Raw genomic sequence first — 13,615 nt, 5'->3', positions numbered from 1 at the left:
GTAGGAATGAATGAATGAAGTATTAGCAGTAATTAGCAGTTAAAGAAAACAAGAGGAAGACAATGACAGTGCGAGGAGAATGTAGTAGTCGGACAGAATAAAATGGTCTGTGACATGACACAGGAGACAATGACAGAGAGACACAAAGAATGACAATGCTTGAGCGAGTGAGAAAGGGTTACTGGGAGTGGATGGGTATGAGCGACTTGCAGTGAAGGACTGGTGTTACTGGGTTACAGTAAGAGGAGCTTGTGGGAGTTTCAGGTGAGCTGCATGTTAAAAAAGGCACAAATATGTTCGCATGCTAAAATTTTTATGAAAATTTTTAAAGGTACTGAGGAAGGTAGAATGAGACAGTTGGTACCCCACTTTTCATTCAAAGTCTTTTAAATAAACAGGAACATATTCACATTTTTTGTGCTCTGATAAGAGCATTTTTATGCTGGTGACTAATCAGTATTATGTATTCATATGTTTCCTTGAACATTTTTGTACTTCCGTCTTCTGGTGATAATTGAAGTATTTCTTTTGTTATCTCAGGTTTCTTTGGAGTTACCTTCCTGGTACTTATATTAAACGGTCCAACTTCTGTGATTGTCCTTTTTAGATATCCATTTCTCTTTAACTGCCCTCCCTGATGTGGTATTCATTACCGTGGTATCAACAGCCTTAGAGAGCTTGAAACGCACCTCGTTATTTCTCAGTACTTAAGTGTCCCACTTAAAATTCTGTTTACACTTTATCATTACTAAATTTTGATCTGAGTCTGTATCTGCTAATGGGTACACCTTACAATCCAATATCTGATTTCATTATCTCTGCCTGACCAAGATGTAATCAAGCTTGTATCTTCACAAGTCTTCAGACCTTTTCCAGATACACTTCCTCCTCTTGCTGCTTTTGAACATTTGAACAGTGTATTCACTAATACTATCTGAAATGTATCGCAGTCTCAATTACTCTTTCTTCTTTCTCATTCCTACCACAACCCATGACTCCTATAACTCTGTCATCTCTTCCATCTCCTACTAAAGCATACAAACCCATGACTATTGGCAGCTGTTGTGGCCGAGCAGTTCAAGGCACTTCAGTCTGGAACCACGTGACTGCTACAGTCGCAGGTTTGAATCCTGCCTCGGGCATGGATGTGTGTGATGTCCTTAGGTTAGTTAGGTTTAAGTAGTTCTAGGTTCTAGGGGACTGATGACCTCAGATGTTAAGTCCCAGAGCCAGTGCTCAGAGCCATTTGAACCATTTTTGAACTATGACTATTAGACTTTTGCACCCTCTACACACTACATTACACACTCAATATCCTCATATAATTTGTCTAATTTTTAATTTTCTGGTTGTGATGTCAGCACATATATCTGAACTACTTTTCTTGGTAGGCCTATTGTTTTGCCATTGATTTTGATGTGAATGATGCTGTCACTAAACAGTTCACAGTAACTCACTCTCTGCTTTAGGCTACTGTTTTCACAATCCCTATAATTGTATGACCATAAATTCTTACCTTCTTTTGATTTTACTTCAATGACTTCTCCTGTATCCAGACTGAGCCTTTGCTTTTCTCATTCCAGATTTTCTATCTTCCGTATCACATACAGCCTTCTAACATACCATGATCCAACAAGCAGAGTATTATCCTTTGATTATTCAATGTTTTTCTCATGGTCACATCCATCTTGACAGTTCCATCTTGGAAGATCCAAGTGGGGAACTAATCTGGAATCTTTGCTAATCAAGAGATCATCATAACTTTTTCAATTAGAGGCCCCTTTTTCTGTGGATACATATTATATTATTTAGTCCTTTCCAATCCAGTTTTTTCTACTCAATGCATTCTTCCCAAGTCTTCTTTATAGCACTATAATGGAAATGTGTTGGACATTGTCCAACATCAGAGCCGTAGTGAAAATCGTAATGTAAAATGTAGTCCAAGAATGAATCCAAAAGGATTAATGCAGTGGTTTCAGTTGCCTTTGCTTGCTCATGTTGTTGATCATTACTGAGTCTTCCATCATTTAGAGGCTTTTTCCCGTCCATTGGCAGGAAGGTGCCTCGAATCTCTGTCCACTCCTCTGCCCTTTTTGACAAGGTCATTAACAGAACAAGGGTGACTCCTTGCACTGGAAATCTTTGGCCACCATTACTGATGAATTTTATTCACAATTTAAACTGTGGCTGGGATTGAAAGCAGAACATTTTGGTTTCTAGTCAAAGATGCTAACCCTAGATCATGGCTCATTGCTGTGGTATATAGTGTTTGCTTTGATAAAGTGTTTTGCATCAAAAGCAGAGCTACAAACCTAGAATTCTTTGTTACAAATATTAACAAATTACGATAAATGAGTGATTGTGACCAGAATTTGCAGCATCATATCTTTACTGTAAGGTATTTCCCTTGAAACACTCTTGTTTAATATTTTTATTTTAAATACAGTGGCATGGGAGGAGAAAGTATCTCAGATAACTGTTCCTGGAGATCAGTTATTTGCTACCATTAGTGGACTGCAGCCAGCTAGCAGCTATCATTTTAGAATTGTGGCAAGAAATTCTCTTGGGCCCTCAAATGCTAGTAATGATATTATGGTCACTACAGCTGAAGAAGCTCCTGAAGGACCACCACAAGACATCAGTGTCAGAGCTTTTGACTCAGAGAGCTTGTCTGTAAGCTGGAAGGTACAGTTTTAGCTACATTCCATTTTTTAAGTAGCCATATAAACCAAAGTTATCTACAATGCTTCTTGTGTGAAAATAACATTTGTAATTTGTATGTAACCTTCCAGCCCTGGTCAAATATTAATATTTTTATTTTTATTTTGAGTTCAAATAAAATACTATTATTGTACAAGTTATGATTTGTAATGCTTGACATTATCTCTATGGTCATCAATTATATGATTTTGGACTGAAGAAAATCATAATTACAACAAGCATTCAGTGTAGTATGCAAGTTTTTTTAAGTCTAATTGATAAATGTGCAGCATAGCAGTATGAGCCACAGATGTGATTTTGTATTGAGCTATTAGTCCCTTTTGTTTGTCCCGCTACTATGTCATGAACATTGTGTGAGGACATGGAAACAGCAAAAAGTCAGTAAGATTAGGGTTCTCCATTCTCAGATAACACTTACAGAAGAGTGCCCTATATGTTAATTTTTTTTAAAAAAAATAAAGAAGTTGGTATTTTTATCCCTACACTACAGAGGAGTTAGAAATTGGCAACAAGATATGAGAAGATGAACATGGAAGAGGAGTCAGCTATCATTATACACTGTAAGGCAAAAGAATGATGCATCATGAAGGAATTATCCAAATTGGATGAAAATCAATAGATTTGACGTACATGAACAGACAAACAAATGATTGCAGTTTCAGAAAAAACTGAATAATTTATTCAAGAGACAGCGTTTCACAGAATGAACAATTCAATAATGTATTGGTCCACCTTGGGCCCTTATGCAAGCAGTTACTTGGCTTGGCATTGTTTGACAGAGTTGCTGGATGTCCTCTTAAGAGATATCATGCCAAATTCTATCCAGCTGAGGCATTAAATTGTCAAAATCCCAAGATGGTTGGAGGGCCCATCCCATAATGCTTCAAAAATTCTCGATTGAGGAGAGACCTGATGACCTTGCTTCCAAGGTAGGGTTTGGCAAGCTCAAAGACAACAGTAGAAACTTTCACCATTTATGGAAGGGCATTATCTTGTTGAAATGTAACCCCAGGATGGATGGCCATGAAGGGCAACAAAATGGGACAAAAATATCATCGATATACCACCATGCTGTAAGGGTACTGCAGATGACAACCAAAGAGTGCTATGAAATGAAATGGCAATGCAAACCATCACTCCTGGTTGTTGGGCCATAAGGAAGGTGACAGTCCAGCTGATATTCCACCTCTGTCTGGGTCATCTCCAGTTATGTCTTCAGAGATCATCAGGGCTCAGTGTGAAGCAGGACTCATCACTGAAGGCAGTTGTACTCAAGTCAATATGATTCCATTCCCTGATAACCTATGAAGACAGGCGAGCAGGTGCCCCAGACAGCAGTAGGATACCAACCTGACTGTCACCAGCCATACCAACAGTGAGGAGTCACGCTCTGTGGTGCCATTTGGTTTCATAGCAGGGCCCCTTTGGTTGTCGTCTGCGGCACTCTTACAGCACAATGGTACATTGACAAATATTTTATGCCGTGTTTTGTTGCCATTCATGGAAAGCAATCCTGAGCTTATGTGTCAGCAAGATAATAAGCTTCTGCAAACAGTGAGAGTTTCTACCGCTTGTCTTCATGCTTGCCAAACCCTACCTTGGGCGGCAAGGTCGCCAGACCTCTTCCCATTTGGGAATGTTTGGAGAATTATGGGCTGGGACCTCCAACCAGCTCAGGGTTTTGACACTCTTAACATGCCAGTTGGACAGAATTTGGCACAATACCCTTCAGGAGGATATCCAATAATTCTATCAATCAATGCCGAGCTGAATAACTGCTTACGTAGGGGCCAGAGGTGGATCAATGCATTATTGACTTGCTCAACTTGTAAAGAGCTTCTTCTCTCTAATAAATCACCCTATTTTTCTGAAATTGTGATTATTTGTATTTTTGTACATGTATGTCACATCTACTGATTTCTGCCCCATTTGGATAATTCCTTCATGGTGCATCCCTCTCTCTCTGACTTTAGACATTTAGAAAGCAATTTTTGTCTTTGACCATAGTGATCTGAAAAAGACATGGAAAATATAATTCAGAGTAGCAGGTGTGTAATTTCAGACTTTTTTTGCACCTAATCTGCTGCTAATCTACTGAGGTTGTGGAAGCATTGAGAATAATGACAAAAATAAAATTTCCTATTGTTAGTAGATTTGAAATATCTTTATAATATTATTGTCCACTACAATTAGGGGCTGTTTCTCAGTAACTACAACATTTCATGTACATTTATGAAGCTCATACTATAGGCATTAAAAAAACTATAATAATTTAATTTGTTGTATAGGAAGTTTTAGTCTCCATCCCGTATCATTTTCTTCTATTCGTGTGTGAGAAAACAACTTACTGCAGCAGTATAGGATACTGACCTACACTCTAAGACTAAAGAATACCAGACTAGGTTTTGCTGTATTCTGGAAGGAGTATAGGTAACAACACACAGTAGTGTTGAGTAATTGAGTACCAAAAGGCACATAAACAAAACTGAAAAATTTCTATGTCATATTTTTCAGTATTAGTTTACATGGCTATCAGTCATTCAACACTTCAGCTTTATGGTGCGTTGTTGCCTTTACTCCTATGACTGTTTATATTCCACCAAGTACTTTCTGTTACCATATTTTCATTAACTCTGTCATATTAAAGAATCTTTTCTATCTATGGATACATTATGTATGCATAAATATCCTCACAATAATTTCTCACTTTGAAATTATTTGGTATCCTTCATCTATCTGTACTTTGTGCATCCTTAGTGTCTCATTGTTTTGCTGATAACAACTGTGGTGACATATCTTTGCTGATTACTTCAGATTCTTTGTAACTGTTTACATGCTTAATCTCCAGCTCCCTCTTCGCTCTCCTTTCTTCCTGTTCCACCATGCCCTCTCCATTGGGAGTCTCTATCCAATGTGCATGCCTTTGAGGTCTAAAAGGTTATCACAGGAGGCATGATAAATGTTTGCATTTTCTTTTAGGAACCTATCCGTGAACTTCAGCATGGAGAAATAATTGGATATTATATTGGTTACCGAATGAGTAACTCTACTGAGCCATTCCAGTATAAAACATATGAAGTGATACCAGATGCTGAAATGAAAATAATCATCTCAGGCCTCCACAAGTTTACCCAATATGCAATATTTACTCAAGCATATAACAGTGCGGGTGCAGGACCACAGAGTGCAGAGATATTAGTCTTCACAGATGAAGATGGTAATGTTGCATCCTTTGGCATTGTTAGTCAGTAATACAGAAAAAATATTTTAAAAAACATGTGGTTTATTTAAAGTCAGTAGATATTAGGCTATGTTGTGTGTGTTCCATTTATTAGTTCTAAAAATTAAGTATGCATACACTAAATACAGTGTTTATTTACACAAATCTTGGTACAGAACATTTGCAAATACACCAGTGTAAAATGAATGCCCTGAAGCAGTGATCCAATGTAAGTGAAGATTTATTCACATATTAAGCAGGTTGTACACTCTATATGACAACAATCACAAAGTCATACCAGGTAGTTATAATTAAAGTGCAGCTACTTACGGAGGTCCAGTGTGGGCTGTAATTATTGTATGGCAGTGAAACTTGGTAGATATGCTAATGCTTTAATGCAGAACTGATTTACGCTGGAAAAAATTAGTTTCATATTTGGCTACCAGATGCAAATCTGATGCTATAGACTGTTTGTATGGTGGTATTACATCCATGCTGCCACTGACAAGCCATAACATGAGGGAAAAATATGATTGTTGAGAAGAGAGACTGCGTGCTGTTAGTGGAACTGTGTTATCTGAGTGGTAGCAATTACAGTGATGTGTTGAGAGAGTATCACTGACTGAAAGGTCTGAGGAAAGGCCCAATGTCATAAATTATTTAAAGAAGATGACCTGGTAGAAGCTATTGATGAGGTTGCTGTTACTGTAACTGAACCTGCAGCATGTGCCTTGCACAGTGCTAGAGCTCATGCAGTGTCACTGGAATTTTCCATCCCATGGTCAACAGTCTATTTTACACTTGGTACCCATATAAGATCCAGATGGTGCAGCAGTTGAAGCCTCATAATCCACAGCAACATTCTCAATTTTCTCTTCAGTTTCTGAAGGGATTGAAGTTGCTGACATGTGGCCAGGCAATATTCTATGGACTGATGATGCACATTTTACACTACAGGGAGCAGTGAGTACACAGAATTGCTGAATTTGGGGTACTGTTAAACTGTGTGTTGTGTATGAAGATCCATTGCACTCACTGTAAGTGACTGTGTGCTGTGGATTACAAGCACCTTTATTCTTGCTCTGTTCTTCTGTGAAGAGAAAACACCCAGAGGGCCAGTCAGATGTACTTTGATGTTTGCACATTATCGAGACCTCCTCGTACAGTACATAATTCTTGATTTGTAAGAACTCAGTTGTGTCCAAACAACTGTTTTCAAGCAAGTTGGGGCAACGCCTCATGTTGATTGCCCAGTGAAAGGTCAGCTTAATGCAATCTTCCACAAACATGTGATCTCCAGAAGTTTTCCAGATGCATGGCCTGCAAGATCACCTGACCTGAATCCATGTGACTTTTGGCTCTGGGAATCTATGTGACTTTTGACTCCAGGGTATCTAAAAGAATGCATTTACCAGGGATAGATTTGGTCTCTACTATCTGAAGACCAATACACAGGGACACATTGCTCAGATTCCACCAGAATTGCTGCAAGCAACTGCTGAGCACATCATTCTACGGATGCATTTACCGGCTTTAAATGATGACTATATGAGTATACTACAACCCCATAAATATCACTCACATAGGGATCACAAGAACACGATTAGAATCATAACAGTATGCTCAGAGGCATTCAAACAATCATTCATCCCACACTCCATATGTAAATGGAATGGGAATAAACCTTAATAACTGGTACAATGAGACATACCCTTTGCTATGCACTTCCACCTGGTGGCCAAAATTGGAACTAATTTTTTTCCAGCGTAAATTGGATTTCAATTAATGCATTGGAATATTACCAAGTTTTGCTGTCGTACAGTAATTGCAACCCACATTGGACTTCTGTGAGCAGCTGCATTTTAAATGTAACTATCCAGTACACCTATAGACAGACTGTCTGGGACAACAATATTGGTATATTCTGTGGAGTTCTGAAGCTACAGCATTGTCCTGCAAGCATGCACTGAGGTGAGCGTAAAGGTGTAAGATACCATCTTGAGAGATAATGTTCCACACTACTTCCTAATGGGTACAATTGATTAATGCATCTTGGCAGTTATGTTGATAGCACCAGCCACCATCCCACCACACTCTCCACATGCTCAATGTATGGCATGTTTGTTGATTGTGTAGCCACAGGATTTTAAATCACCTTGGATAGCTTGCTGGTCAACAAACAAAATATGGGCTGGGTGCTGTCATACTCAAAAACACATATTCCTAATGTTGTAGTATCAGAATTGACTGGATGATATCTTGTATATATTCAACAGTATTCAGTGTTCTCTCAACAAAATCCATAGATGTGAAGCCATTTTATCTGTTGTTTCCCACACAATGACATCTGGAGTTGAGCCTATATGTGACAGCCTAGAAGTTGCCAATCTCATGGTTGATGTTATACTTGCATAAGACAGTTATATTTATTGTCATTGTCAAAGCCAACTTGGCACGCCTACAGTGTTTACAAATCAAGTACTATGTTTGGAACAGCAGACAGACTTTTCAAACAATGGACATTCCAGGTAGGAATATCAACAATGTAGGAAAAAACAGATTGCTACTAACCATAAAGAAGACACATCGCATTGCAGACACCCAGATAAAGAAAAACACACACACACACACACACAAACAAACAAACAAACAGACACGCGCGCGCACGTGCGTGCAAGCAAGCAAGCACAAGCATTCCAGTTTGATACGCTAGAGTTGGCAGTCATGTGTGCATGAAGTGTGCTTGCTTGTGTGTGTGTGTGTGTGTGTGTGTGTGTGTGTGTGTGTGTGTGTGTGTGTGTGTGTTTTACTGATGAACACTGTGACCAAAAGCTTTATGTGAGTGTCTTTTAATTATACCTGTCTCAGACTGGACATGTCTTCTTTACGGTCAGTAGCAATCTGTCTTTTTGCTACATTGTAGACAACTCTTTCAGCTATTCAAAGTAAAGTACATTTGTCTTCATAGAGATGTTGTTACTGTATAGTGTAGATAATAGAAGTTAAATTAGATAAATGGTGGTATATGAGAAGTGTTGAACTGCAGTGACGTTAAGATATTAGATGTCATGTCTATCGAAACATTCTATTTCCATTTTTATTTCATTAGACCTTGCAGAGTCCTTTATGCTAATAAACGTCCATCAACATTGATGTCAAGTCTGTCCATTTTCCTACATATTCAGTTTTGAGTTTAGCATTTCATTGTTCTTTCTTTTTGTTTTGAACCAACTTTTTGTTCCAGATTTTACATTTGTTTGCATTAATTAGTGGCAATGACTAATTTATGATCTCAGCACATTATTTTTAGCAAACTCACACCCATCTAGAATCTTCTTCCAAAACATAAGAATCCCCACAAAATTAAATCTTCATACTTACTCTGCAATTTGCGGTTAAGTGCCTGATGGAGGTTTCATCGAACCACCTCCGAGCTACTTTTCCATTCTCAAATTGCACACAGAAGAAACAAACACTTAAGTCTCCCCATGTGATCTCCAATTTCTCCTGTTTATTATGATGATCATTTCTCCCTATGTAGGTGGGCTCCAACAAAATATATTCCCATTCAGAGGAGAAAGCTGATGACTGAAATTTCATGAGAACTGCCACAATAGAAAACAGCTTTGTTTTACTGATTGTCACTACAGTACATTTCATGAGAAAATCCTGCCACAATAGAAAACAACATTGTTTTAATGATTGTCACCCCAGTTCGGGCACTCTCTCCCCTAATTTGTGATAATACAAAATGAGCTACCCTTCCTTGAACTTTTTTGATGTTCTTCATCAGTCCCATCTGATGCGGAGCCCCTACAATGAAGTGATTCTTTGGGAGAGGATGGATAAGTGTAGTATAGGCAGTCTGCTTAGTAGACCTGTTGCACTTTTTGTGATTGTTCTGCCAGTAAATTGCAGTTTTAGGTTCACTTTCTCCTCAACATTACCCAATTTAAGTTATTTGTAATTGTTGTCCCTAAATATGTGGTTGAATTCACAGCCTTTAGATTTGTGAGATTTATCATGTAACTGAAATTTAATGGATTAAGTGTACATTGTGTGAAATTATTAAGAAATATTAAATTTTGCCATAGTAATTTAATTTTCACATCATTATTACAAAATCTTACTCGCTTTCACTCGCATTGCTTGCTATGCCACAACAAAAATCCGGATGATATTTGTCGTAAAAGCAACCAAAACACAATGTTTTACAGCAGCAAGCACATTTCATAATAGCTACTGTCTTGCAGGTACACTGAGTTTGTAAGAGTGATACCAGAAAAATTGTTCATTTACATGTAGAAAGGTTTCTCTTTCATCCATTAACTTTGATGTAAACCATGCATATTTTATCATATTAGAGGAAGCAGGTGCCCTGAATTGATGCAGAATTAATAAGTGTAGTTTTATGGAATTATCTCTGGACACTATTGCTCTGTTGGTCTTCAACAAATCAGGAGCGTTCTGAATTTTCTTCGTGAAAATCTTAACCTTTTGGTAAAAATATATGTCACAAGGCTGGCAAAGTGGTGTAGACTTTGGTGGGATAACTTTTACGGTACAGGTGTATGCTTTCCTCTCATCCAGGAAGACGTGATTCTATATGGTCAGATCAGTCTGGCCTCCCCACGTATCAATGATGTATAGAAATTTTTCCTGTCCCATGTACAGAAGAATCACAGATTTTAAAAATTCTTTGTACACCATTTTCATGAACTTCCCTGATTTTGTGCAAATTACATTTTTAAATTTGATGGTTAGTTCATCCACTCTTTTCTGAACATTAGGGCCAAATTTTGCTGATGGTTCCTGCATACATAAAAAATGTACTGGATCACCTTTCCTGACACAGAGTGTACAGTGCTCTGTACGACTCTTGTTTCACTTTTTTCTCTACATGAAAACAGTTCTAGCCCCTTTCTCCAAGAGAGATCTGTTGTACATTGATTGATATTGACAGCTCATTTGATTGGTAGTGATTACGTAGTCGAGGTTAAAATTACCAATAAGTATTTTCGTTTGTGAGCAGAATTCTTCCGCAGCTACAAATACTTCTTCCATCATTGCACATTCTTTGGAACAGATGAACTTTGTAATCTTCCTTTGCCTGATTTTATGCTTTTGTTTAAATAATTTGGCCCAAGCTGAGCTGGCCACAAAATTAAAGGTATCCAATAAAACTGGAACAGCAGTGTTCATTGCCCATTGCTGTAAAGTTATGGTTGTCACCTGCTCGTGGAAGAAATTATATTATTTTCACAAGCCAGTTTCTTTCTTACAGTGTATTTGACATATATTGTGATATGATTTACCTGTTCCAAATTATGTCTCGCTTCGAGAACCATTCAAACATCTCATGATTGATCGCATTCCATTTATCACAATGAGTTCCATCTCATTTCACATCCTCTTTCCATTGATATAGCATTGATTTATGTTTTAATCAAGAGATGCCATGGGACTGCAAACTCTTTAGGCTTCATCTATCTCAGATAAGCTACTGCAAGAGTGACTGCTAGTTCTTTGTAGAATAGAGGCACATAATCTGCTTGTTCATGTGAGAATTTGTCAGCAACGAAATTGCCATCTCCCTCTCCTGTAAACTGCAAAGTAAATAGCTTATATTATGTCAATTCATCTGCAAGAAAGAGAACATCCACACAAAAATGAAACTTACCACCTCATATTCGTGCACCTCGTCTTCTTCGTTGATGTTTATTAATTCACCGCTATTGATGATCCATCTATTGGCCAACAAGTCTTGTATTATAATAAATACCTCATAGCCAATTGCAATTGAATTAGCAGACATAATGCTGGGCACTGTATTTGTTAGAAGATTTAAATCACGAAGCAACTTTTCAGCATATTTGATGGTGTTACTGATTTTGCCCCCAATTGTTCATTCAACTCCTCTATCTCTGAAGTATCTTCTTCTGGCTGCACTTCTGTAGACACACTTGGGTCATCCATTTCACTGTATTCTTCAAACACGCACAGCACTAACAATGCAGTGTGAGCAACTGACATTGAAGATAAATGCAAACTAGAGGTTTAGGAGCTAGTTCACTGCCATTTGTTTGACTATGGCGATACATGGTCATAGTACACAAAAGACTGTCTGTTCAAACTCTATGTATTATGAAATTATATTGCCAAATAAAAGGCGGTGACCAGTGCGATACACTGTCACAATGCAGAGAGTTTGCACGAGATATCCACATGGACAGTCGCTTTCTGTTTGACCTAGCCTACACAATTTAAACTTCTTAATAATTTCACACAATGAACACTGTTTGTTGATATTCTGTAAAATAAAATGGAAAAATGTTGGACTATTCTGATTTTTTAAAAAAGCAAAAACACGGAAAGGACTTGAGCACAATACCTCCAGCATGGTAGCTGTAGACCTTAACCGATCCGCCACACTCACCAAACAGCGGATAGCTTCATACTGAGGGCCTGTCTCTCTACAACATATCAGAGACCCATCAAAACCTGTTATTTACACTTCTGATAGTCCCCTTGTGAGAGATGATACTCCATAGGCACTCAATGTGATTAGAACTCACTTCTGAGGAATGGTGTCAAAAACCTTGTGTAATCAATTTAACATCCCATGTCAATAACGCTTGTTACCTTGGGAGAATAAACAGCTAGTTGTGTTTCACAGGAATATTTTCTGAATTTATGTTGCCTATTTGTCAATAAATCATTTTCTTCAAGTTAATGCATAACATTTGAACACAGTATGTGTTCCAAAATCCTACTGAAGTTTGAGATTAGTGTTAAGGGCCTGTAGTTCAGTGGATTACTCCTATTTCCATTCTTGAATATAGCTGTGACCTTATCAACTTTCCAGTCTTTAGTTACAGATTTTTTGACATGTGAGCAGTTGTATATGACTGCTAAATATGGAGCTATTGCATCAGCATACTCTAAGAGGAAACTAACTGGTATACAGCCTGGACTGCCTTTATTAAGTGGTTTAAGCAGCTTAGCTTCACCTCATATACACTCCTGGAAATTGAAATAAGAACACCGTGAATTCATTGTCCCAGGAAGGGGAAACTTTATTGACACATTCCTGGGGTCAGATACATCACATGATCACACTGACAGAACCACAGGCACATAGTCACAGGCAACAGAGCATGCACAATGTCGGCACTAGTACAGTGTATATCCACCTTTCACAGCAATGCAGGCTGCTATTCTCCCATGGAGACGATCGTAGAGATGCTGGATGTAGTCCTGTGGAACGGCTTGCCATGCCATTTCCACCTGGCGCCTCAGTTGGACCAGCGTTCGTGCCGGACGTGCAGACCGCGTGAGACGACGCTTCATCCAGTCCCAAACATGCTCAATGGGGGACAGATCCGGAGATCTTGCTGGCCAGGGTAGTTGACTTACACCTTCTAGAGCACGTTGGGTGGCACGGGATACATGCGGACGTGCATTGTCCTGTTGGAACAGCATGTTCCCTTGCCGGTCTAGGAATGGTAGAACGATGGGTTTGATGATGGTTTGGATGTACCGTGCACTATTCAGTGTCCCCTCGACGATCACCAGTGGTGTACGGCCAGTGTAGGAGATCGCTCCCCACACCATGATGCCGGGTGTTGGCCCTGTGTGCCTCGGTCGTATGCAGTCCTGATTGTGGCGCTCACC

The 13,615-nt window shown here is 38.7% G+C and overlaps 1 long non-coding RNA gene across 1 annotated transcript in view; it reads left to right on the top strand.

Annotated features, from left to right (window-relative positions):
• The first annotated feature begins 5,827 nt into the window (after positions 1-5,827).
• The window catches only part of LOC126260916 (uncharacterized), a 36,064-nt gene continuing 28,276 nt past the window's right edge, over positions 5,828-13,615 (top strand). The window contains exon 1 of the long non-coding RNA XR_007546663.1: positions 5,828-5,938. This is a non-coding gene — a long non-coding RNA (uncharacterized LOC126260916). The remainder of the gene's footprint in view (positions 5,939-13,615) is intronic.

This window comes from Schistocerca nitens, chromosome 5 (genome assembly GCF_023898315.1).
Source record: "Schistocerca nitens isolate TAMUIC-IGC-003100 chromosome 5, iqSchNite1.1, whole genome shotgun sequence".
In the NCBI taxonomy this organism is placed as follows: Eukaryota; Metazoa; Arthropoda; class Insecta; order Orthoptera; family Acrididae; genus Schistocerca; species Schistocerca nitens.
The sequence above is the reverse complement of the archived record's forward strand: the minus strand, read 5'-3'. Positions and strand labels throughout refer to the sequence as shown.